This window comes from Ambystoma mexicanum, chromosome 12 (genome assembly GCF_040938575.1).
Source record: "Ambystoma mexicanum isolate Mex_15411 chromosome 12, UKY_AmexF1_1, whole genome shotgun sequence".
NCBI classification, from domain to species: domain Eukaryota; kingdom Metazoa; phylum Chordata; class Amphibia; order Caudata; family Ambystomatidae; genus Ambystoma; species Ambystoma mexicanum.
In genome coordinates this window covers 304,031,149-304,058,303 of record NC_090936.1, presented here as the reverse complement: position 1 = coordinate 304,058,303, position 27,155 = coordinate 304,031,149, and positions in this window count along the sequence as shown.

Below are 27,155 nucleotides of genomic sequence, written 5' to 3'. Positions count from 1 at the left end.
ACACATGTGTTGCTCCCAATTGAATTTTCTCCCTCCCCATTGTCATCAAAACCAGAATCAACATTTTCATCTTAATGGTGAGAACAATTAACCATATCAAAATAAATATCATTGGAACTGACAGGATCACTAAATTGTTTGGGGTTTTTGTCATAGGGCTATTATATAACTTGGGTGGTATTTTAGTTGCATGGTAATTGGTGGTAAAGTGTTGTTAGTTTAGTATTGTAGGGGTGATATTATTTATAATATTGCCCTATATAATGAGACCAGCTTTTCCCCCTTTGTATTTATATTCTGTTTTAGGTTTGACTGTAAGTACAAATCACCACACCTTACACTTATAGGAACAGAATAGTACGATTTGTTATTCTGATGACTTATATACATCAGCCTACCGTATTTAACGATTCTGTTCAGCTTCCAGCATGCACAGCTGAACACAGACACACATGCATCACATATTTTCTATCTTGCTGTATAGCATTCCAGCTTTTATTTTTTTACTCTACCACTTGTGGTAAACATTTTACCACTGTGTTATATGCACTAAGGCACTTCCTTGTTATAATCACCAGAGACACAATAAAACAATTCCAACAGCTCAGCTTTTGCCATTTTTATACATGTGTTAAAATAGCACAAGTTACAAAAAAACATTTTATTTCGGTTTCCAATTAAAACATTTGTTTGTTCTTACCAACGCCTCGAAACTGACGCGGTAATCTAAGAGAAGAGATATGAAACACAGCACAATACATGGACATTTTTTCTTTCATCAGCTTTTGTAATTCCATTAAACATGTGAGAGAAAAACAGCAAACACTTTGTTAAAAATAAACATTTGTCCGGACTATTTGTGGGAAACGCAGATGCACTATTTTGCGCTCCTCAATTGCCACAGATACTCCCATTAATCTGTGAAGTCTCTGCTCTTTATCAGGAAAGCCCCTTCTATGCTGTGGGTTATCAGCACGGAAAGTGTTGCAGATTCTGCGCTGCTTTCACCACCACGAAGGTCAGTTCACAGCCCCAGCTGCATCTATGGCCTAGGCAGCTAGGTTCTGTTAGATATTTTGTCTTATTCGGGTAAATTTGGGGTTTGGTGGTATTTTCTTGCCGCAAAAATATAGGTGGTAATTTGGTGGTAAATTGGTGTTGCATTTAGATTGGGTTTGGCCTCATATTATTTTAGTGACCATACCTTGTTAGCTTATATTGGTGGTAATTTTAGTGGTATCTTGTCTTGCGGTATTTAGTGATGAGCATGGTTTTCTTCCTTATACTATAACCCCATGATAAAACAAAACCTTCCTTTCTATTAGAATACCTCCCAGTGGTCTATAGAGAGCCTCAAACTATGCACTGTTGTAAACCAATAATATTATTTAAAGCGCCTCCTATAGTTTGTGGCTGGTATCACTGGCTTATTTATATACATCCAGTAATCTATATCATAAAGTATCACTGGCTTATTACATCCAGTAATCTATGCCTTCCCCATCAGCATGCAAGAAAAGGGCATTCATCATACTGCACACAAACCTTTGCTTATCTGTTACTTGACTTGCATTGGCAAATTGGCAAATGCACTACTGCACTAATATGCGCCTCCAGTTTAGAACTTGCCTATTGAAAATAATTCACAGATGCATGAATGACACAAACTCACATTTGTTTTCATAGGTGCTTATTATATTGAGTTACAATGCGGTTTGCGCAGTACAATCTGGTGCAGGAATACACTTTATCCATTTCGAAATCAAACAAACCACGCTCAAAATATAACGGTTCCCCCTACTCGACCTTTTTACAGGCCCTACATAGTCAATTTGCAAATCTGACCATGGAAGGGTTAAGCCTCTTTTCATCAGTGGAGTTCTATGCATTGGTGGGGCGGGTTTAAATTGGGAACATACTAGGCACCCCCTAGTATATAATTCCACATCTTGGGACATATGTGGCCAGTAAGCATAATCTTTCAGTATCTCTAAAGTATTTTGTGAAGCTCTGTGTCCTGCAGTTCTTGCAGCATGTGCATGGTGTAGCATTAGCCCTCTGAATGAAAGGGGTACCACCCACTGTATTTGTCCTGTTATGGATTCCTTGATCATAAGTCCATCCTGTAGTCTGATTCATTTTTTATTCTTTAATAATACCCTCAACTCCTCTTTTCCTATACAATCATTCTCAGTTAAAGGATTTTGTTTGGTATCCGTCAAATGATTATAATAGATTCCAAATATTGGATCATCTTTTTGTGCCTTAATCAAATCTTGATCTGGTGTATCATAACTCCATTGCACTACTGGTTGCTGTACCTCTTTTGGAGCCTTAGAGTGTGTAACTGCATCTATCTGTATTTCACCAATTAAGTGTTCAATAGGTAGCAACTCTCCCATCACAGCCCCAATTCTGGCTAGATGATCTGCTTTATCATTTCCCTCCTTATCTTCTCCTGGAGTTTTTAAATGTCCACGAATTTTCCTCCAGTATATTGTTAAATCATTCTCTGACACTAATTTGTCTATAGCCTGTATCATTTTTCCATGTTTGAGGGGCTTTGTATTATATGTGAACATGCCTCTTGTTTTCCAGCCAGGCAAATACTCTACATAACTATTTCATACATAATCAGAATCAGTCACCAGGACAATTTCACTGAATTTATTATCAACTGCAGTGGTAATTGCTTTATAAATGGCTGCAAATTCCGCTACATGACTACTCCTAGCCCCAATTCTCATCCCTATACTAGGAATGCCTTCACATTTCAACCAAACATTCCCTATTCCTGATACCAACTGTTTATTACTGTCACTTTCAATGTGAAAAGGACAACCGTCAACATATACAGTTGTTTAATTATTGCATGTCTTTTCATCAAAAGCTTTGTGTGCTGATTGTTCAAACTCCTGCAAAGTAGATTCCACCTCTACTTCGTCTGATACCCATTCAGCTGCACAGTAATGCAAATCCGCTAATCCTTGAGCAACAGGGCTCTTTTTATTTTGGCCATCCCTCACTTCTACAGGAAAGCCTTGCAATGCCAATGTCCATGAAGTAATTCTAGACTGTACTAGGTTGCCTGACCTAATCCTTTTACTCTGTAAAAACTGCAACGGTTGATTATTTGTCTCAATGATTACCTTATCTCCTTGAAAAATGGGGCGGAAATGCTGCAACGCCCACACAGTGGTCAAAAGGGCCTTTTCACATTCACTAAATTTAATATCAGCTTGAGAAAATGCCTTATTTGCATAAGCAATGGTTTTGTGGTTCAAATCATGTTTTTGAGTTAACACTGCTGACATACAGGGGGTAATTCATAGAATTCAGCGCACAAGTGGCACACGCGGCTGGCGCACAGTGTGCGCGTGCGAATCCCTGAGCCAGCCGCGTGCGCCAAAACCCATTTCCGCGCACCGCGTATTCATGGATTCCAGCTACCAAAACCAGCCGTGGTGCACAGTGGCGCAGCGACCCTGCAGCAGCACCAGTTACGCCCCCAAGAACGACTCCCATGCAGGGAAAAGCCATCAAAAAGTCCAATCCAGGTCAAAGGGCTGCGCTAACCCTGTACCAGCATGGCAAGCGGGCTACGTGTATCACTGGGGTGCGCGGGAAGTACCTCACATCATTTCAGCTGGGTACGTGCATTTCAGGGGTGCGCAGGAAGTTTCACACGCGATTCCATCAGGGTACGTGTATTTCAGGGGTGCGCGGGAAGTTCCACACGCAATTTCAGCAGGGTACGTGTATTTCAGGGGTGCGCGGGAAGTTCCACACGCGATTTCAGCAGGGTACGTGTATTACAGGGGTGCGCTTGAAGTTTCACACGCGATTCCATCAGGGTACGTGTACATCAGGGGTGCGCGGGAAGTTCCACACGCGAATGTCCTGGCTACGTGTATTTCGGGGTGCGCATGAAGTTTCACACACGATAACAGCAGGGTACGTGTATTCCAGGGGTGCGCGGGAAGTTCCACACGCGAATGTCCTGGCTACGTGTATTTCGGGGTGCGCGTGAAGTTTCACAAGCGATTCTATCCGGGTACGTGTATTCCAGGGGTGCGCGGGAAGTTCCACACGCGAATGTCCTGGCTACGTGTATTTCGGGGTGCGCGGGAAGTTTCACACGCAATTCCATCAGGGTATGTGTATTCCAGGGGTGCGCGGGAAGTTCCACACGCGAATGTCCAGGCTACGTGTATTTCGGGGTGCGCGGGAAGTTTCACACGCAATATCAGCAGGGTACGTGTATTCCAGGGGTGCGTGGGAAGTTCCACATGCAAATGTCTAGGCTACGTGTATTTCGGGGTGCGTGGGAAGTTTCACACGCGATTCCATCAGGGTACGTGTATTACAAGGGTGCGCGGGAAGTTCCACACGCGAATGTCCAGGCTACGTGTATTCCAGGGGTGCGCGGGAAGTTCCACACGCGAATGTCCAGGCTATGTGTATTTCGGGGTGCGTGGGACGTTTCACACGCGATATCAGCAGGGTACGTGTATTCCAGGGGTGCGCGGGAAGTTCCACACGTGAATGTCCAGGCTACGTGTATTCCGGGGTTCGCGGGAAGTTTCACACGCGATTCCATCCGGGTACGTGTATTACAGGGGTGCGCGGGGAGCACCACATGTGAATTGCACTTGTGGGTCCTCCCAGGTGTTCCCTCTACACCCTCCACGGCCCCTGCAGGTGGCTCACACGACAGGGGCCTACCCTGCACATGTCCTGCAGGCACCCCACCCACCATGGCCATGCCCCCCAGCCAACCCACATGTCAACTTGCACTACTGCCCACCAACGCATGTCCCCCTGCACCCCCAGCCACCAGGGGCACCCTCCACCAGGCCCCCACCCATGTCTCCCACCACCCCCATCCCCCAGCAGTGCAGGGGCACCCTCCGCCAGGCCCCCACCCATGTCTCCCACCACCCCCATCCCCCAGCAGTGCAGGGGCACGCTCCACCAGGCCCCCACCCATGTCTCCCACCACCCCCACCCCCCAGCAGTGCAGGGGCAGCCTCCACCAGGCCCCCACCCATGTCTCCCACCACCCCCCCCTAGCAGTGCAGGGGCACCCTCCACCAGGCCCCCACCCATGTCTCCCACCACCCCCACCCCCCAGCAGTGCAGGGGCACCCTCCACCAGGCCCCCACCCATGTCCAACTCATGTTCCCCACCACCCCCACCACCCAGCAGTGTGGGGCACCTGCCAGCAGGCCCCCACCCATGTCCAACTCATGTTCCCCACCACCCCCACCCCCCAGCACTGTGGGGCACCTGCCAGCAGGCCCCCACCCATGTCCAACTCATGTTACCCACCACCCCCACCCCCCAGCACTGTGGGGCACCTGCCAGCAGGCCCCCACCCATGTCCAACTCATGTTCCCCACCACCCCCACCCCCCAGCACTGTGGGGCACCTGCCAGCAGGCCCCCACCCATGTCCAACCCATGTTCCCCACCACCCCCACCCCCCAGCACTGTGGGGCACCTGCCAGCAGGCCCCAACTCATGTTCCCCAGCCAAAATGTCATCACAATCTAGATCCCTGGTCCCTATGGTCAGCCTCCAAATACAAAACACCCACCTGAGTATTGCATCCACCCACTCAGAAATGGCAATTACAACACAGAACACCAATTGCAGGTTTCGAAACAAACACATGTCCCTCACATACACCCAATGGGTGTCAGTGAATCTCAAAACCCATATCATGATACACATGAAACCAATGAGATGCTACTACACATTGAAGTTCGATAAAAAAATATGTATTAAAGGAAACATAAATAGATTCAAAAATAAAGAAACAGAAATGGGAATGTACAAAAATGAAAAGAAGCATGTCTGTGAAAAAAAGCAAAACCAAAAATCATAATCCAAAGTAATGGTTTCCAAAGTCACTGTCCACAAAAGAAAATCCAATGGGAAATAATAATTGAAAGCCATTGCTCCATGGATAAATTGTGAAAGAAAAATAAAATCCAACAGTGAACTATGTACAGACGAACAAGCCAGGGTCCATTATCCCAACAAAAGAAATGAAACCTATCTAACAACACTAACTAATAAAATAAACTATATACAAAAATGTGGCCAATGTCCAAAAGGTCCAAAAAAAATCAAAATACAAAGGAAACCGAACACTAACTACATAACTATTTACATGGACAGCGGGCTAGTCCAACGGCTCACTGGATGTTGTCATGGGCCAGGGCATCATCGAACTCCTGTTCAATGGCTTGGAGGCGGGCATGTTCCCTGGCACCGAGGTCTCGCAGGGATAAAGCAGTGTCCAGCTCCAACTCCCTGCGAAGACCCTCGAGGCACTCAGCCCGCCTCAGCGCCCTCCGCATGGAGTTCTCCGCCCTGACCATTGTGAGCCGTTCCTCCTCTGCCCGCTGCTGGCCCAACCACTCCCACACGGAAGCCACTCCCATTCCAGGGTTCTCCTGCCCTCCGGCCAATGCCTGCACCCCTGATGTTGATGGCCCCGAGCCATGATGCCTCCCACGTCGAGCCTGCCGCTGCCTCCGACGCAACTGCCTGTGCCAGCACGACGGCATCCAGGCTGATGGAATCCACCGACGCCGTCGTGCACGTGCCCTGCCCGTTGATGCCGTCACATCCTCCATCTGCTGGGGTCCAGTTGCTGGTGTGTCCACCCCTGCTGGACCTCCAACTCCCGACTGTGGCAGGGATGGGATCCCCACCGAGCCGGTTGCATTGGTCGGGGCAGGTCCACAGGGGGCCATGGTGGCATCTGGGTCAGAAGACGGCATGGAGAACGACTGGTGCATAGTCTCCACAGAGGAGGAGAGGGTTGCCAGATTGGCCGCCACATGTAGGAAACTCCCGACCATGGCCGATCCCAACTGGGCCACGTCAGCACCGTGCTCTCCGTGATGACGTGCATGCTCCTCCCGGGAAGCATGCACCTCATCACGAATTGCACCTGTGCGCAACACAACACCAATGAGGACCTTCTCCATACGGCCAGGGGTCCCCTCGTCCGCAGGTGGAGGGGAGTCAGATGACATGGACATCCCCCCTACCTGCGGACGGGCCTGGGATGGGGCATCCCTGCTGGTGCATGGTGGTGCAGTCACAGTGTCAGGGACAGTGACATGCACAGGCCCCTCCACGGCGACCTGTGCTGCCTCCTGCCCCTGGACTGCAACACTTGCACCAGCAGGGATGCCCCCACCAGGCCCCATGTGCGCCTCAGTAGCGGCCTCCTCCTCCTCTGTGGAAACCACCAACCTGGATGGCTCCACCCTGTCTTCCGCCGTTGCAAGCCCCTGTGGGGGCTCACCTACCCCTTCTGCTGCAGCTGTGGGGGCATCCCCGCTGCTTTGCTCCACAGAGCCGTCTCCGCCCTCTTCTTCACGTGGCGCTGTGTAGAGGGAGACATAGAACACAAGCATCAGGGTACTGTACAATGGTCCCCTAGACAGGAAGCAATAGCAGATGAGTGGCACTGTCAAAGATCACTTCCATCATGTCCCTCCACAACACATGGCTCAGTGCAGGTAAAACACATGCGGTAACAGGCATGGCACATGCTATGTACATTAGGATTCTTGAAACATACAATGTCCAAGGGATTCTTGAAACATACAATGTTGTTTTGGAACTCACATGCATCATGGGCCATGTCTATCACATGCACACACTTCACCCTAGTTTCATCCATCTGGCCTCGTACACCACAGACACAGTGGATACAAGGATGACTAGGCTGCATCAGTGAACCTGAACATTGCGACAGACATGTGTCATGCATCCCTGGCATTCACAAGTCACAGACACACAGGTCAGACACACAGACATGGACAGCATACATGTACATGGCATCAGCACCCATCCCTCACCCCCACCCATGTCCAGGAACAGAGACTGGCATGCTTTCATGTGGCCATTACGCATAGGGCAACCCATGTTGCATTTGAACACATGCACCAACCGTGTGGTTCACACATTACTGGTCTCACATGCATGACGTCCCTGCACACACACATGCATACATGGCCTATGTCACACATACAGGCAAGTATCAGACAACCAGCACACTGCGACATGCCCTGTCTCACACAGCAATGCTTGGCCACTTACCGCTCAACTCCAGACGGGTCTGCCTCTCAAGGATCTGGGCGTGGAGCGCTGGGCCTATGCGTTCCAGGACCATCATCTGGATGGGACTCTTGCGGCCCCGGCCCCCCTCCACGAGGTGCCGGGCCTTCAAGAGGGTCCTGGACCTGCAGTCATCCCAGCGCTTCTTGACATGTTGGTAGTCGCGGACTGCCACCCCCTCCGTGTTGATGGCAGTCACGATGTCCGTCCAGATCAGAGTCCGTCCTTCCTTGTTGGCGTGCTTACTTCCGAAGAGGGCATCATACTGCCCCAGGACTTGCTCCACCAGGACACCAACTTCGGTGGCAGTGAAGCTGGTGCCCCTCTGCCTCTCTGGCCGGGGGTTGCCAGTGGTGCCAGATGTTTCAGTGCCCGACATGGCAACCCCAGAGGCAGGAGTGGGTGGGCAACTGGGTCCTGGGGCTGGGCTGTGGAGCGATGGTATCCAAGGCGGGAGTGTTCTGTTCCAGCAGGGGTGGACACAGCAAATGGACCCCTGCAGATGACTGATGTGAGGCACCAAATGGCAGGGCACGGTGGCAGCAGGCAGGCAGGCAGGCAGCAGCAGATGGCTCGTGGGAGGCTGCTCGGGGCTCTGGGGGGCAGTAATTCAGCCTTTTGGGCAGGAGCATGGTCTTCTGTGTGCTTACGCGTGGCCAGCTTGATACGGAGTGATTTGGCACGTGAAAATCTTGCACGTCTGCGTGTAAATCGAGGAAAGGCCCTTAGCGCGTAAGCGCGTCAGCACGCATACGCGATTTCATTGGACCAAAGGCCCTTAGTGCCTAAGCACGTCTGTGACGTTTCGCGCAAGGCGTTTCCCTGGCAGGGCTTGTAGATCCCACTTGCCTTTACATTGCTCTGTACGTGCTTTTCGTGGGGTGCGGTGCGTGTGTTTTCCAGCCGTTGGGGTTCACACGCTATTACTTCACAGTGGGTGTTGGCTACGCGTTCTTCTACACGCAAGGCAGACGGTGAGTGGTAGCCCGCTCCCCCAGGCCCGATCGCGTGAAAAACTTCACGCGAACCCCTGTAATACACGTAGCCAAACTTCACGCGAACCCCTGTAATACACGTAGCCCGCTCCCCCAGGCCCGATCGCGTGTAAAACTTCACGCGAACCCCCGTAATACACGTAGCCAAACTTCACGCGAACCCCCGTAATACACGTAGCTGCTCCCCAGGCCTGATCGCGTGTAAAACTTCACGCGAACCCCAGGCACAATAGCAGTATGGGACATTCATCATTGCTGTATATTGGTGCTTTTGTGATGCGCAGGGATGCTACCGCCTGCCTTCGTGTGGCGGACGTGTTTAGGCCTGTGCGTGTCTTTGGCCGTGCGCGGCTTTGCCCTATTCGATTCCATGAATATGTGTGGTTCGCGTGCGTGTGGGCGTTCCTTCTGCTTCCCGGCAGTACATCCCAGTTACACCCTTATTTTCGCGCGTTGTTCCCCATTCCGCGCGTTACGCCCCGTGTTTCGCCCCCTTTTTGGTGTGAGCGCTGAGGTTGTGCGCTTTCACTGTGCGCGTCGCGCACGCCGTTCGGGATGTTTCAGTGACGTGTGCGCCATGCACGGGTTTGGCGCACATCCCGAGGAAAACACGCGCAGGGACTTCCATGAATCGCACATGTGCGCGTGCGCCTGTTTTTTGCGCTTGCGCCTGCTTGCGCCTGCTTGCGCATAGATTTTCGGTGCACGTTTGTTCCATGAATCGGCCCCACAATGTTCAGTGAAACCTAATTCTATAAAGAAATCTCTGGTTTTTATGGGATATGCTAAACATGGTGCCTTCATGAGACATTCCTTTAATTTAGCAACTGCCTCAGATCACTCCTTTTCCCACTTCCAGGGCGTATTCAGCTTCAATAGTTTAGTTAATGGTTGATTAATTTCAGCATAATTTTCTATAAATGTCCTGTTATATCCTGTCATTCCTAATACACTTTTTAAACTTTTCACATTTCTAGGATCTTTCAATTTCTGCATGGCCTCCACCTTTTTCTTTTGTGGATTTAGATCATGTTCAGTTACTTCATGGCCTAGGAAATTCACCTTTTTCTTGCACCATTGTGCTTTCAGTAAAGATACTTTGGTACCCGCCTTTTGCCATTGGCCAAGCACATGTCTAATTTCATCAAAATGGCTTTTTAAGTTTTCATTTTTTATCAGGACATCATCCATATAAACTATAGTTCCTCTTTCCGCTGCATCAGGCAAAAATATGCCAAATTCGCTCCCACTATTGACGCACCCGAATGGTGTTCTAGCCCATGTGTATTGTGTTTTATCAAATGAAAATGAAAACAAATTCTGAATATCCGCTGCCAGTGGCACACACCAATATCCAGATGTGAGATCTACAGTAGTAAATACCTTTGAACCATGCACCTGAGCAAGGCCTTGATCAATGAATGGCAGTGGCCATCTGGACACTGGAACTCTTTTATTTAACTCTCTCAAGCCTGAAAACAGACACCATTGACCATTTGGCTTTAACATACCCAAAATAGGAGTGTTGGAGGTGCAATGAATGGGCCTGATAATTCCCCTAGACTCCAAATTTTTAATTATCTCTGCCAATGACTCTAAACATGCCAGTGGTAACCGATATTGGTGCACAAATACGGGATTTCTACCACACCGTTCCGGTAATGTGGCAACATGTAAATTAGTTAGGCCGCAATCATATGCATCTTTGGCAAAAACATCTTTAAATTCCATAAATATTTTTCTCAATTCATTCTTATCCTCTTCACTATCACATGCATCTGCTAACAAAATCTGCTCCTCTACCATTTTTGAAAATTCTGGGAAATCCTCCAGTGGAGGAATCTCTGTTCTTTCTTCCAACTGTGTTGCTGTGTCTCTCTGTAAAGCTGCTGATTTGTCAAAATTTTAAATATTTTGGCAAATCAGCCTCCACTTCAATGTGATGATTTTCTATTTAATTTTCATTTAAGTCAAATACTATACAATTCTCTTGGTGACAGCACACTGTTTCATTGGAATCATAAGGATACACAGATTGGATTTTAAAGATCCCTTTGGGTTGAGAATCCATATATTCTGGTAACACACCCTGTGCATCTACATATCTCTCAGGAATATTTCCAATCACCATGTTATGGAAATCTGCGGTATAATGTGATTTTTGTATGGCCATTCCTAATGAAGAATTCTCTTCTAAATGAATATCCTGGCACCCTTTATTGTTCACCATAATTTTGGCAGATCCTTCTCCAACATCTATCAATGGGGTGTATTCATAATCCAGGCCCTGCTGTTTCATAGATTCATTCAGGCACACAAATACATCAGAATCTTTCATTTGCTGTCCATTCTTGCACTTTAGTATTATAGCAACCTGCTTGGTGAATGCAGGAATAATAATATCCCTTTTTACCTGTAATTCAATTGCATATGGGACCAGTTGTGCAAAATGATAAGCCTTTCTCTTATCTTCAAATTCAGATGCAGGACCGCCTAACTGGGACAATTTTTTTTGGTTAAGAAAATCTAATACCATGCACATTCTGTGCATAATATCATTACCCATGTAAAAATCATTTTGTGTTCCACTCACTATCCACACATGGTGGTAGATGGCTTTCTGTCCAAAATTAATCTTTAGCATGCATCTTCCTGCAATTCAGTTTTCAAAATCTGAGTTGTCCAAACCAGAGGCATATTGGTTTTTAATTCTACATTTTGTGATCTCCTCCCTCTCTATTATTTTCTGCAGTAATTTCTCATTAATAAAGCTCCTTTCCTGTTCAAGTGCCAAGGAAGCTTTTATCACTTTAGAATGGTCATTTATACCAATGTGAACCCATGGCTGCTCATCTTCCATGTGTATTTCAGCAAGAGTGGTAATGTGTTTTTCTGTGTCTGTTTTAGGAATAGTATTCTGTTTGCATTTCTTCTCTGTTAAATAGAAGTGCAATGTGTATTCATCTATTTCAGTTTGCCATGTATTCCTGGGATCCAAATAAATCTGCACAGACTGTTTTTTCTTTTCATTTTGCATGTTATCCTGACATATCAAAATGACAGTAACACTAGGCACACAGCTATTATGTAGGTATACCTCCACTGCATCATTCGTTTTAGCAACAGTGTGACATTCATTTATACTGTTGTTTTGTGATTTTATTTTCTTAGGTCTTAATGGTTTTTTGGTATAAAACCACAGTACCCCATTTACCCAATCTATGAGAGGAGACAATCTTTTCAAGCAATCTGTTCCCATCAGGAATGGAATTTCACAAATAGGTGCGAACAATACTTCCTGTTTCATTCTGTGTTTTCCTATCTTTATGTCAACCTCATTGACACCCACAATAGGCACCTCCTCACCGTTAACGTTATGCACTGGGCCTTCACTTTGCCTCACTGTGATCTGGTTCTGTGGAGATCTCCCTTCATTGATACTTTTTACCAATTCTGTGGACATAATTGTGGCCTGTGCACCTGTGTCAATCATTGCAAATGTATTGCATTTCTCTTCCACAGTAATGGGAGCATATCTGTCTTCAACTTCCTCTAACACACACACAAAGTGTAAATTCTTACTAATTTCAGGATTCACTTTTCTCAGACCTTTTTCTCTTTTGGCTAAGCGCATTGGTAAATGAAAGGACATTTCTCCCTCTTTTATGTCCATTTTCGTTTAAGAAACCTTACTCATCTGTCCATATTCAGGGGTCCTTTCTAGTGTGGCCACTGTTCACCCTTCCATCCGGGATCATCAGAGTTCACACTACAATTTTCCAACTGAATATGCGTAAAAACATTACTTGATAATTTGTCATTTTGTAATTCTGGCCACTTATGGATGCTTGGCATGGTACCAATCTTTTTAACTTCCTCAAAAATCTGTGGCTCAAAGAACTCTTCAGGTGACTGATCTGTACCCTCCTTTTGAGTACTTATTCTTTCTGTCTGTATTTTGTTAGTGTTTTGATTGTCTAGGGAGAGCGTTCTAACATCCCCACTTAGGCCCTGTTCAATTGTATTACCCATGCATGAGTTGTCTTTCTTAAATTTGTCCCTTTATTCTTTTGGAATTTCATGTTTTCCTTTTTCATTTGTGCAAATCTCCAACGTTTGATTTAGCTCCAGGTTAAACCGTACTTCTTTTTTAGATGTATTTGCAATTCCTGTCACATGTTCATTTGCCAGTATTTTCCTTTTTAAATCATTAAGCATCTCAGAGTTATTATGCAAAATCAAATCAGGGCAATCTGTCTTTTTAGCATTGCAGGTATCATTAATATTTAGTCACTTATTATCGGAAACCACCGGTCATTGCTATGGCCTTCTGCCCCCTCCTTTGATGACTGTTTTTGTGCCGTACAGAGCTTTCCTATTTGTTCAGCCAACATTTTCACTTGGGCCTCGAGACACTGGAATCTTTCCATCCCTCTAGAATCTTCTCTCTGTGGCCTAGGTCAATATTGGTTGTTTTCCCCCTGATTGAATCTAGTCTGATATTTCTCAGGAGAATGGTTTCTATTGGGGTTGTTTCTGAATTCTTGATTCATGTGGGACAGGGAGCGGGGTGCATGTATCCTTTGGTTGTAGTCCTCCAGTGGTGGTGATTGATTGTATTGACGTGAGACATAATTCATACTCTGCCTCATATCCTGTCTCTCATTTTTGAGTATTGTCCCCTATGTTGATTCCCATTTTCAGAAAATCGATCCACATATCGGGGTCTTTTCTGATTACCATATATCATGGTGTTGGGGTCAAATCTGCTCTGTGTCCCCAATGTCTGGTAGGGACCATTATTTCTTTGGCCCTGGCCTTGTCTCTGATTATTGCTCATACCTGACATATCAGGCTGCTATCCTGCCCAGGGTCTGTCTCCTAAGTACCTAGGGCTAATGTAGCTCTCCCTATTACTAGGATCATGTGATTGAAACATTGGTGCAGGGAGTGACAACCTCTGTTGATCACCCCTTTGTTCAGTTGCAAATTATTTTTGCCTGGACTTTGAGCAGGCTCAAGTGACATTTTAGCTGACCTGATCTCCATCACTGTAGCTGAGCGTTCTTTATATTTTGGTCTAGTGTCTTTCATTTTATCACTCTCTCTACCCTGACAATATAGCACTTCATAGAGTTTTGTACTTTGATGCACAATCCATTCAAGGGACTTGTCACGGTCAAATTCACAGACTAACTGTGATATGATGTCTTTCTGCAACCCATAGAAGTAGGCAGTTTTAAACGCATTGGAATTGGGGTCAAAAGATACATCAAAGCGAGAAAAAGCTCTTTTTAAATCTTTTAAAAACTGGCAAGGGAACGTATTTGGCCCAGCTGTAATTTTGTAAGCAACTTTCTTCGCCTCCTGTAAGGACTGGAATGGAGAAAAATTATGTCTAATCTCTTTCTCACCCTCTGCCCATGTCATGTTCTGCTGTTCATTTAACCCTCTAATGATACTGACTGTGAGAGCGTCCAGAGTTAAATGAAAGTATTGTCTGTATTGTTCTTTAGGTATATGGAGGGCTTTAAATATATCGTGAACCGCTTCTAATTGGTCCTCTATACAGCACCCCTTCATTTTTTGAATGGTTTGATCAGAGCCTTGATTGATTTCATTATTTTGATAGGGCTACTTGTTGCTATGCATGGGATCACACTACTTTGTGATTCAATCCTTGTTTCAGGCGTATGGGATTGGTGGCGGCCCCCAATGGGTGTGTCAAATCCCCCCAGGGCGCTGCAACCAATTTCAGTCACCGGCCCAGCCACCGGGACACTTGTTATCTGTGTAAAAATAGAATTCACCTCAACTCCATTGAATGTGGTGCAAGATCACTTTCTTTCTCAAAATGTTCTTTTTGTAAAATCTGCATTTCCAAAACAACTTCATCTTTATCTTGTCTAATATGATCTACCAATCCTTTCAAGTGTTTTAATTCTTGCTCGCTATCCTCAAACTGTTTCTTTCTTTGGGACAATTGAGTGTCGAGATATTTACATTTTGACTGCATGTCCTTTTAACATACCTCTAGTTCTGCTCTTAATTTTTCCTCTTTTCACTAGCTCTATCCAGTTCAATTTGTAATCTGCTAATCAGCTTGGCATCATTTTCTTGCATTCGCAGAAACCTATTTAAAATGAACCATGTCTTGGCACATAGCCTTATCATACAATCTTTCTCTGGATGTTTATCAGCAGCATTTAATAATCTCAAATGACAGACCTGGATTATGTTACCTTCTGCAAAAATGATGTCTAATGGTTCTTTCTGCACTTCATCACATATGCGATCATGCCACTCTGTGTCGTTATTTTATGACCATGTCCCATGTGCATATAACTTTGCCTCCAGATATTGCACTAACTCTGGGAATGTGGCCTCCATTTGAGACATTCAGATATTCACTTTTAGAGTCACACTGTTCTCATGAAATGGATTCCCTTCAATGCACATATGGTAGTGTTAGACACACCTGCCACGCCCAGTAGGTGCTCTACAGCCACTATTTTCTTGCTGCAATAATATAGGCTGTAATTTGGTGGTAAATTAGTCTTGCATTTAGATTGGGTTTGGCCTCATATTATTTTAGTGACCATACCTTGTTAGCTTATATTGGTGGTAATTTTAGTGGTATCTTGTCTTGCGGTATTTAGTGATGAGTATGGTTTTCTTCCTTATACTATAACCCCATCATAAAACAAAACCTTCCTTTCTATTAGAATACCTCACAGTGGTCTATAGAGAGCCTCGGACCTATGCACTGTTGTAACCCAATAATATTATTTAGAGAGCCACATATAGTTTGTGACTGGTATCACTGTCTTATATACATCCAGTAATCTATATCATAAAGTATCACTGACTTATTTACATCCAGTAATCTATGTCTTCCCCATCAGCATGCAAGAAAAGGGCATTCATCATACTGCACACAAACCTTTGCTTATCTGTTGCTTGACTTGCATTGGTAAATTGGCAAATGCACTACTGCACTAATATGAGCCTCCCCTTTAGACCTTGTCTACTGAAAATAATTTACAGATGCATGAATGACACAAACTCACATTTGTTTTCATAGGTGCTTATTATATTGAGTTACAATTACACATCATCAAGTCTTACCATGGTTATTTAGAGCTGCTTCTGGAATACAAAAAGAACACAAAGCAGAACAGGCAGAAGTGCCAAGAATACACATGTAGTAATTCCCTAACCTTCCTACACTGTAATAATTTGTAGCCACACATACGACGTTTAAATGATCCTCACTTGGCACAAATCTTACTGAGATTACGACTTGTTTGAAGTTCTTAGTACAACCTTGCGCCACTTGCGAAAGCAGCCCCAGTCAGCGAGAAATGCTTCTGTAAATCTTGTGTGGGGAACACGGTGAGATAATTCTCCCAGCCAGCGCTCTGTACCCCCTTGGAACTCCCTCTGTCTTCACAGCCCAGTCTCAACTAACTGCTCTCCGCAATTTTTACCATTAGCAAACCTCGGATCCTTCCGATTTTTTACGTGGCATGTATGCAGCACTTTCTTCCAATCAGGTTAAAATAATATTTTCTGCGCCACCCTTCATTTTCAGAAAAATGAAATCCTTACTCTCTGCGCAACTGTTTCATTTTATTTCCTGCTGCCTCTTCCCTCTGCTCTCCACAAGCTAACACAGAAGAAAGAAGAAAAAAAAATGCCAGTGTGCATTTAAAATGCATTTCAGTAGTGCCACCAAAACATGTATTTTCACCTAATTTTGCACATGAGACTACATTATAATGTTAGGGAAGTTAGGATTAGTATTTAGTAATATTAATTAAGTTTGTCAGTTATATGATTAATGTAGTCTCCATGTATAAGCTAACACAGAAAAAAAGGTGCACTTCGTTCTCTGCAGTTTCAAATTGGGCTTGGCTGTGTTATAAATTCTGTACTTTGCACACTACCACTAAGGCTATATTATACTGGCTAAATAAAAATTCTATACTACTGCTGGCAACAAAATGCCACTACATTTTGCAATAAATGCAATAAAATGCCATCACATTTAGTAAAATGCTCTATATATTCTTACAGCTCCTTCTATCTGTCTGCTGCTCTCCCTCTCTTCTCCGAACAGCCGGAAGCAAAAAGAACCCACATCCTTTCTGCCCCCTACATTTATAGATCAGCCCTGTCAATCAAAATTACCTCCTGCCTTTTTTCCTGATGTCTTCTCTCACCCCAGTAAACGTCTAGAACCATAGCATTTCTCTGTCCAATCACCCACTGAGGGTTTACATGTACCACCTTACATTCCTGCACAGGACAATAGCCTTTTCTGAATGGAAAAACAGCAGATGCATCCTCATGCACGTTTTACTTCTGCTGAATGAAAAACTGAATTTTCCATCTGAGTCACTTTGCATTTCAATATTAAAAGGGAACATTAATTAATTAGGGTTCAATGTTATTTAATAGGATTAATCCAGGTTCGTTTTTTAATGCAAAACTACACACAGGGCGAATTCACTTATAACATGAATATTTTCTATATGTGCTCAGTGCATTTAAAACTGCTGTCTTTGCTTCCAATTTATTGACTCCATTGAAAACCTATTTCCCAGCCCCCCAGAGCCCACTGCATAAAAACCTTTTAATTTGCTGTCTCCACTTGCACTAAATAATTTGCTGTCACTTATTTCTACTGACTCCACTGAAAATAATGTAATGTCCTGTACTACTCCACATAGGATTTTTGTGTTGTCATCTATTATTCTACAAAACCTCTTTCAACTCATGTCCCCCAATTGAACCTATCTGCCTCTATCAAGCCTAGACTGCTCACCGTAATATTATCCTTATTCAGATTCTTCCTAATTGTATGTACACTTTTATGCTTCAGCAAGAATCCAATATCTGGAACAATGGGAAATGCATTATATCCACCTTCCCTTTCCACAAATCGCCATCAGCATGAAACAGGATTAGTCCAGCCACGACACCACTGTATCCTTAGGGATAGATATGTTAAACACACTATGCAGCAACAGTTTCACAATAAAAGACCCATCGTTAAGGTGAGTAATCATATAATTTGTCATCGAGGAACTCACTAACCACCTATCCTTAATTAATTTAGCATGGGCCGATTCTTCAACCTCAGTATTACTTATGACCACCTCATACCCCCCAGACACCTCAGGGTCAGACTTCAGCCCACAAATAGCATCTGCTGCATCAGGAATAAATGGCTTGCTTGGACATATGTCATTTTGCTCTTTGAATTTCACAAAGATATCTCATTTCGGAATTAGATAGACATTAGATTCCCATGATTGAAATGCTATCATTTCCAGAGTCCTAATCTTGACATACTTATCACCTTGCCAAAAACCTACATTATGTACTAACTTGGTTTGATAATTCAACTCTGGTGCAATGAATGGGATGCATAACAGGAAACCTCTTTCCATTCTCTCCATACTTACATATAATGGCATTCTTTTCTTGTACCACTTCCACCTCTCTGTGTGTGATCTGTCCCATCATTTGACGGATAATATCAGATGAACAAAATACAAAGGTATATGGCCTTGAATCAACTGAGATACTGCACTTTGAATTTCCTGCAAGTATTTCTCTATCAACCTCTGAATTGGAGTTACTATATTTAACAGATCATGTAGCAGTTCATGATGTTTAACAATGAAATGTATGCTATGCTCCACAATTTTGGCTTGCTCATTGAGCACCAAAATAGGTTCATTCACATAATGAATTGCTTCTTTTTGTCCACCTCTAATTCCATCTGGTGTTTGTTGCAGTTCTTTCAAATCATAAGTTAACTCTTTTGCCTTAGCACTTAAGGTACCCACAGACATGGCATTGGCTGTGGATATTGTCGTGCCCACCACAGTGCATATTATAGTCATTACAACCGATGCCACTAGCAACCCAGCCATTCTCTTCCCTCTACTTTTCTTTATAGCAGATGAACTCAAAAAGGTCTTTTCTAACTGTAACATAATTTCTTTGGTTGTCCTCCGAACTTCTTCCCTACGGGGTTGAACCCATTTTGTTACCTGTTCCGACTTTATTTCTGTCTCATTAAAGAATTTCTCAATGATGAAATTAGGATTTAGGCTAAAGTACATGTTCTGATATAAACATCTTCTATTCCCCAAGATAAAACCCGGTACTTCTTCAACTACAATTCCTGATGCCGGCCCTGTCTGGATCAGAACTTGTGCCTTTGCATCCATTGTACATGAGACATTCAGGATCATTATTTTGAAGAGTAGCCAAGATATTTCTTATTTTATCCAGCAACGTGGAAAGAACAGCCAGTCCTCCTCTCTGGTCATCATCTTTGCGGTTCTCAGGGTTTTCATCCTCACCCCCTTATTCGGTCCAAGGGCTTTCCAGGGGACTCCACTGCTGAGCTATCCTCCAGGGGCCCAGCACTCCAAGGGTCCATGCTGACGAGGAAAGTAATTCATTTTCTAGAGTAAAAAGAAAAAGACACATTAAGTACCAAGCACAATACATTTTTCATTCCCTTTTCCACTGGAGCATCTGAAATTAAATTATTTTATTATTGCACAAATGCAAATTAAAAACATAATATACCATGCAAGCAAATCAATTTCAAGAATACACACCACCCACATTGTACCTTAGATAAGAACCCCTTGGTGCTTTTCATGCACCAGCAATATTTACACTTACTAATTTGCTATGGCAAACCCTCCATATTATACATATATACATTTTTTTCTTTTTTTTTAAAACTAGCCTCAACTTGTTCAAGCCTCTTCACCTCATGTCTGAGTTGACAGTGGAACAGTTTGTCAATGTTAACCAGATCAAACCTGGTTAACATTGATAAACTGTTCCACTGTCAATTCACCCTCGTTTTTAGCAATCCTGTACACTACGAGCAAAATCTTATCTGTAATTTTACATGACACTTGCCAAGTTGTGTTTTCCCTTTCCAAAGCTAGATTTGTATATCTGATCATCTACCTCCTATTCTTTTACAGATGCCTTCCTATCCTAATATGTTTTGCACCGTCAGCTGCCTTTTCCAAATTTCGCTGCACAAATGCAAACGCATGTTGTAAGTGCTTCCTCAACTCTTCCACATATTTGTGAATGATGAATGCATTTACAAGTACCTGCTCATTGGTCTTGTAAAGTAAATGTTGTGGCAGCACAATTTTTCTTCCTTTCAATATTTCATAAGGGCTGAGATGTGTTGATTTAGTGGGAGTTGACCTAATGGCCATTAATACCAATGGAAGCTGTAGATCCCAACTAGAACCTGCTTAAGCCACACATTTCTTTAACATATTCACTATTGACCTGTTACACTGTTCCACTCCTCCTGAAGAGGAAGGCCGGTAAGAAATGTGTAGTTTTCTCTTCACACCCAAAATCTGCCAAATTCTTGTCATCAATGCACTAGCGAAATGACTTTCCCAGTCTGACTCTATCCTTTGAGGTAAATCAAATCTTGAAAAAATATGATTTACAAGTAATGTGGCCACCATTTGCACACTGCAATCCAGTGCTGGAATGCACTCCACTAATTTGGACATTAAACTAATTACCATAACATATACCTGTTTCCTCTTGCTGATCATTTTACAGACATAGTCGATTTGCAAATCAGACCGTGGGAGGGTCAAACCCCTTTTCATTAATGGTGCTCTATGAGTAGGTGATGCAGGTTAAAACTGTGCACATACTAGACAAGATGTTGAACTATACACTACAGTGTATAGTTCAACATCTTGGGATTTGTGTGGGCAATAAGCATAATCTTTCAAAGTTTCCAAGTTTTCTGTGAACCTCTGTGTCCTGCATTTATGGCATCATGGGCATGATGCGACATCAATCCTCCGAAATGTCAAGGGCACTACCCATTGTATTTGACCTGTCACAGATTCTCTAATCATCAGTCCATCTTGTAACCTAATTCTCTTTCAGTTTTTTAGTAATAGTCCAAACTCCTCTTTTCCCTTGCAGTCCTCTTCAGTATGAGGATTTTGTTCTGCATCTAACAAATGCTTAAAAAATAGGCCTAAAATCAGATATTTCTTTTGCGCTTTGATCAGGTACTGCTCAACTGTTTTTGGATTTTTGGAGTGCGTTATCGCATCTACCTGTATTTCACCAAACAGGTGTGCAATGGGAAACAACTCTCCCATTACAGCTCCAATTATGGCTAACTGATCTGCCTTATCATTCCCCGCTTTGTCCTCACCTGGCGTCTTCAAATGGCCACGTATTGTTCTCTAATGTAATACCAAATCATTTTCTGACACAAGTTTGTCTATGGCTTGAATCATCTTGCCATGTTTAAGTGGTGTTCTATTATAGGTGAGCATGCCTTTTACCTTCCAGCCAGGTAAATATTCTACAAAGCTATTCCATGCATATTCAGAATCAGTTACCAGAACTATCTCTTTGAGTTTGTTTTCTACCGCTGTAGATACTGGCTGCACAATCATTCAAGTCTGCTAGTCCCTGAGCAACCAGGCTCTTTTTATTTTGCTAATAGCTCACTTCCACAGGAAATCCCTGAAGTGCTAACATCCAGTAAGTAATTCTGGACTGGGCCAAATTCCCTGATCTGATTCTCTTACTTTGCAGAAACTGCAGAGGCTGATGATTTGTTTCAATATTACTTTTCCCCCTTGAATTATGGGACAGAAATGCTGTAACGCCTAAACAGTGGTCAGCAGCGCCTTCTTGCATTCACTGAACTTAGTTTCTACTTGTGACAAACTTTACTACTATATGCAATAGTTTTGTTATTCACATCATGCTTTTGATATAATACTGCTGATATGCATTGATCAGTGAATCCTATCTCTACAAAGAAGTTCTGGTTCTTTATTGGATATGCCAGACATGGCACCTTCATGAGACATTCTTTTAGCCTGGCCACTGCCGCACTTTGTTCCTTTTCCCACTTCGAGGTTAGGCCCTGCTTTAGTAATTTCATTAAAGGTTGTGTAATTTCTGCATAATTCTCAAGAAATGTCCTGTTATCACGTGTCATCCTAATAAGCTTTTTAACCTTTTCAGATTGGTAGGATTTTTCAGTTTATCTATCACGTCCACTTTCTTCTTTTGTGGATTTAACCAATTCTCGGTCACCTCATGACCTAGGAAGTTCACTTTCTTTTTACACCATTGTGCTTTAAGTTAAGATGCTTTCAGCCCTGCCTTCTGTAACTGGCTAAGCACATGTCTAATCTCATTAAAATGTTTTTTTCAGATTCTCACTTTTAATGAGCACATCATCCACATAATCTATTTTCCCCCTTTCTGCTGCATCAGGGAACGCCTTGCTCAGGAATATCCCAAACTCACTTCCATTACTGACATACCCATAAGGTGTTCGGGACCATGCATATTGCGATTTATCAAAAGAAAACGCAAATACATTTTGGATATCTTCAGCCAGTGGTACACACCAGTATTCAGCTGCAAGATCTAATGTAGTAAACACCTTTGACCTGTGAACCTGTGTGAGACCCTGATCAACAAATGGAAGTGGCCACCTTGAAACAGGTACCATTTTGTTTAATTGACGTAGATCTGCACACAAACGTCATTGGCCATTAGGTTTTTAACACACATAATAGGGGAGTATTTAATGTACTATGAATGGACCTAATAATTCTTCTAGATTCACAATGTTTTTATTATTTCAGCCAGTGATTCCAAACATGCCAGGGGTAACCTATATTGTCCTACAAATACTGGCTCCCTATCATGTCCTTCTGGTAATGTGACAACATGCAAATCTGTTAATCCACAATCATATGCATCTTTGGTAAAAAAACCTCTTTGAATTGCATACATATTTTTCTCAATTGGTCTTTTTCTACTTCATTTGTGCAAGCATCTGCAGCCTAAATTTGCTCTTCTACCATTTTAGAAAATTGTGGAAAGTCCTCCAATGGAGGGACTTCTGTACTTTCCTCTAACTGTGTGGCTGTATCTCTTTGGAGTCGACACACTTAAATATTTTGTATTATTGACTTCCATTTCAACATGCTGCTTTTCTGCTCTAGCCTCATTTAATTCTAATAAAATTCAATCATCTTGATGACAGCACACAAATTCACGTGATTCATAAGGATAGACAGACTGAACTTTAAATATTCCTTTAGGCTTAGAATCCAAGAATTCTGGCAACTCACTCTGTGCAGTCACATAGCTTTCAGGGATGTTCACTATCACTGCATTACTGAAATCTGCAGTATAATAAGATTTCTATATTGCCATTCCTATTGCTGAACTCTCCTCTAAATGAATGTCCTGGCACCCTTTATTGTCCACCAGAATTTGAATGGGTCCATCCCCAATCTCTATTAGTGGCGTATATTCTCATTCTAGTCCTTGCTGCCTCATGGACTCATTTAGGCATACAAAAGCGTCATAATATTTTATCTGTTGTCCCTTTTTGTATTTTAATGCTATTGTAACTTGCCTGGTGAATGTGGGGATGGTAACCTCCTATTTCACCTGCAGTTCAACTGCATATGTTGCTATCTGCGCACAATGATAAGCTTGTCGGTTGTCCTCAAATTCAGGTGCGGCTCTCCTAATCTGGACCAAACCTTTTGATTTAGAAAGTCTAACACGATACACATTCTGTTCATTATATCATTTCGCAAATAAAATGTATTTTGTGTCCCGCTCATGATCCACACAATGGGCCTCATTACGAGTTTGGAGGTAGCCATGCCCTTTTTACTGGCATTGCTACCCCCAAACTTGGGTCCAGGTCCCGCAAAATGGAAATAACTAGGCCATTCTGACCTTTGCAGTCCCGATAATTCCCATTCGTGGGACCGGACACAGTACATCCCCATTCCCTATGAGCCCCCATAGGGCTCAATGGGAATGGGGAGGATGGTAACAACGACCCGTTCATAACAGACCATTGCTGCCATCCTGTTCTGCAAGAGGGCGTTGCTCTGCATGTCTGGTCTGACCAGGCATGAAGAGTGGCCCCGCGAGCTGAACTGGTAATGTGGCGGTAGAATGATAACGGTGCCGGCAGCACTACCAGTGCCGTTATCACTCTACCGCCAGGGTAGTAATGAGGCCCAATGTGATGGACACTCTTAGGACCAATTGTTATCTTTAACATACATCTCCCTACAATTCTTTGCCCTGACTCTGGATCATCCAGACCAAAGATGCGTTGATTCTTTATTCAGAATTTTGGGATCTCCTCCCTGTCAATTATCTGCTGGAGTATTTTTTCTTTAATGAAACTGCTTTTATGTTTCAAGCTAGAATGGCTTCTATCATTTCAAAATATCCATTCACATGTATTAGAATCTGTGGTTCTCATTACGTGTCCGGCAGTAGCCGAGCTGGAAAAACCATCAGGTCACCGCCGGACTCGTATTACCATTCTGCCTCCTTGATTCCTGGAATTACTGGTGCATTACGACCCCGGTGACCCGGGAATTCCGGAGACGGAATTCTGTGAGTCCCCATTCCAATGGGGATGTGGACCATGGAAACACTGGTTCCGTCTTTGACAGAGCTGGTGTTTCCATGTCCACCTGCAGCTGGGTGGTGTTAAACCCGTCAGATCAGACCTGGTGGGAGTGACACGTCCTGCCTGCAGGACTCTTAATCAGCCAGTTTGGAAAAAACAGTGGTGGCGGTTTTACCACCACCGTTCTTTCCGGACCGTCAGGGTCGTAATGAGGCCCTGTGTTTGCCCATCTCCCATGTGTGTTTCTAAAAGGGTTGAAATGTGCTTTTCTGTATTTTTCTGTGCAGTTGCATTTGGTTTACATTTTTCTTCATTTAGATAAAAGCGCAATGTGTTTTCATCTATTTCTGTCTGCCATTTTTTCTTGGGTTCCAAATAAATCTCCAAAGACTGCTTCTCATTTTCTCCTCGCATTTTACACTGACACATGCAAATTACAGTGACATTAGGCACACGGCCATTCTGAAGATAGACTTCCACTGTCCTTTCTGACTTAGCAATGGTAGGGCATTCTTTTACACTGTTGTTTTGTGCTATTATTTTCTTAGCCCTCAATAGTTTTTTGGCTAGGCACCACAATACCCCATTTACCCCATCAATGAGGGGTGACAACCTTTTCATGCAATTTGTCCTTATGAGAAAGGGTATTTCATTGATGGATGTGTTCAATACTTCCTGTCTCATTCTATGTTTCCCTATCTTTATGTCAACCTCAGTGACACCTTCGATAGGTATTTCTTCACCATTGACGTTGTGCACAGGGCCTTCATTTTGTCTCACCTTTATGTGATTTTGTGGGGGGTCTCCCTTCATTGATATTTTTTACTAGTTCTTTTGACATTGTGGTGGCCTGGGCACCCGTATAAATCATTGCAAATGCATTAAATTTGTCTTCAACAGTGAAATGACCATAGTACCCGTCTTCAAGCATACACAAAAAGTGTCAGTTTTTGCTTATTTCAGGACTCACTTCCCTTAGCTCCTTTTTATTCCTTGCAAAACACATGGCCCTGTGAAATTATATTTTCCCTCCTTTATGCCCACTTCATTTTCAATTTCTTTGTCTATTTTCCAGGCGGCTCAGAGCCCATTTGGAGTGTAGCCACTGACTGCCCCTCTCATTGGGACTATCAGTGTTCACACTGTGCATTTTTGACTCAATATTCTCACAAGTGTCATATGGCAGCCTATCAGTTTCTGGTATAGGACACGCTCAACAATATTCTGATTATCAAGGGAGGATATTCTAACTACTGGGCCTACCTCTTCGCTTTGTGTTTTATTTTCACATGGGATGCTCTTTTTAAATCTATTTCTCTGTTCTTTATGTTTCTGTTCATTTTCCCCTTGTTGTTCTTCATCTTGACACACTTATAGTCTGATTCAACTCTAAATTGAACCACACTCCCTTTTTGTATGTGTTAAAATTCCCTGTCTCCCTTTCACTCGTTTGTGTTCTTATTTTTGAATCAACAGGTGATTCAGAACCGTTATACAAAGGTAATTCATGAGCTTATATATTTTTATCAGTGCAGGGGCTATTTAATAGTCACTTGCTGTCAGAACGCACAAGATCACTCCTATGGCATTATGCACCTTCACTTGGCTGTTGTTTATGAACTGCACATAGCTTTCCTATTTGTTCAGACAACCTTTTGTGCCTCAAAGCATTAAAACGTGTACATGGGCCTCACTACGAGTTTAGAGGCAGCCATGGTGCTTTTAGCACCATGGCTGCCTCCAAACCAGGCTCCATTACCGGGTTCCTGCAATGGGGACTTACCGGGTCATTCCGACACAGGAGGACCCAGTAATTCCTCCTTGCAGGAAACATTCCCCATTCCCATTTGAGCCCCCATAGGGCTCAATGGGAATGGGGAGGGAGGTAATAACTGGCACATTACAAGTGGCCCGTTATTACCTCCCTCTTCCCCTCGCAGGACCCGGAAAAGACGTCTCGTTTTACCAGACGTCAGATCCGGGTCCCGCAAAGGGAACCTCATAATCTGCGCTCCCGTAATGAAGGGGGCTGGTCCCGTACCGGCCCCCTTCATTACAGGAGCGCGAGGCGTTATAATGAGGACCCATGTCTCTGGATTCTTCTCGTTGTGGCCTGGGCCGGTACTGGATAAATTCCCCCTTATTAGTCCTATTCTGGTACCCTTTAGGAGATTTATTTCTATTTGTGTTACCTCTGAATTCATGGGACATAGGAGATGGAGAATGCAGAGTGACCATCCTTTGACCATGGTCGACTGGTGGTGGCGATTGGTTGTATTGGCGACGAACATAGTTCATGTTTTGTCTTTCATTTAGCGGAAATTGTCCCCTGTGCTGATTTCCATTTTCAATGATTCTATCCACATACCTTAGTCTTTCTTGGTGGCCATGCACCATCGTATTACGGTCAAATCTGCTCTGAGCCCCCAAAGACTGGTATGGGCCATTGTACATTTGGTTTCAATTGTTATTTAGACCTGACATATCGGGCGGAA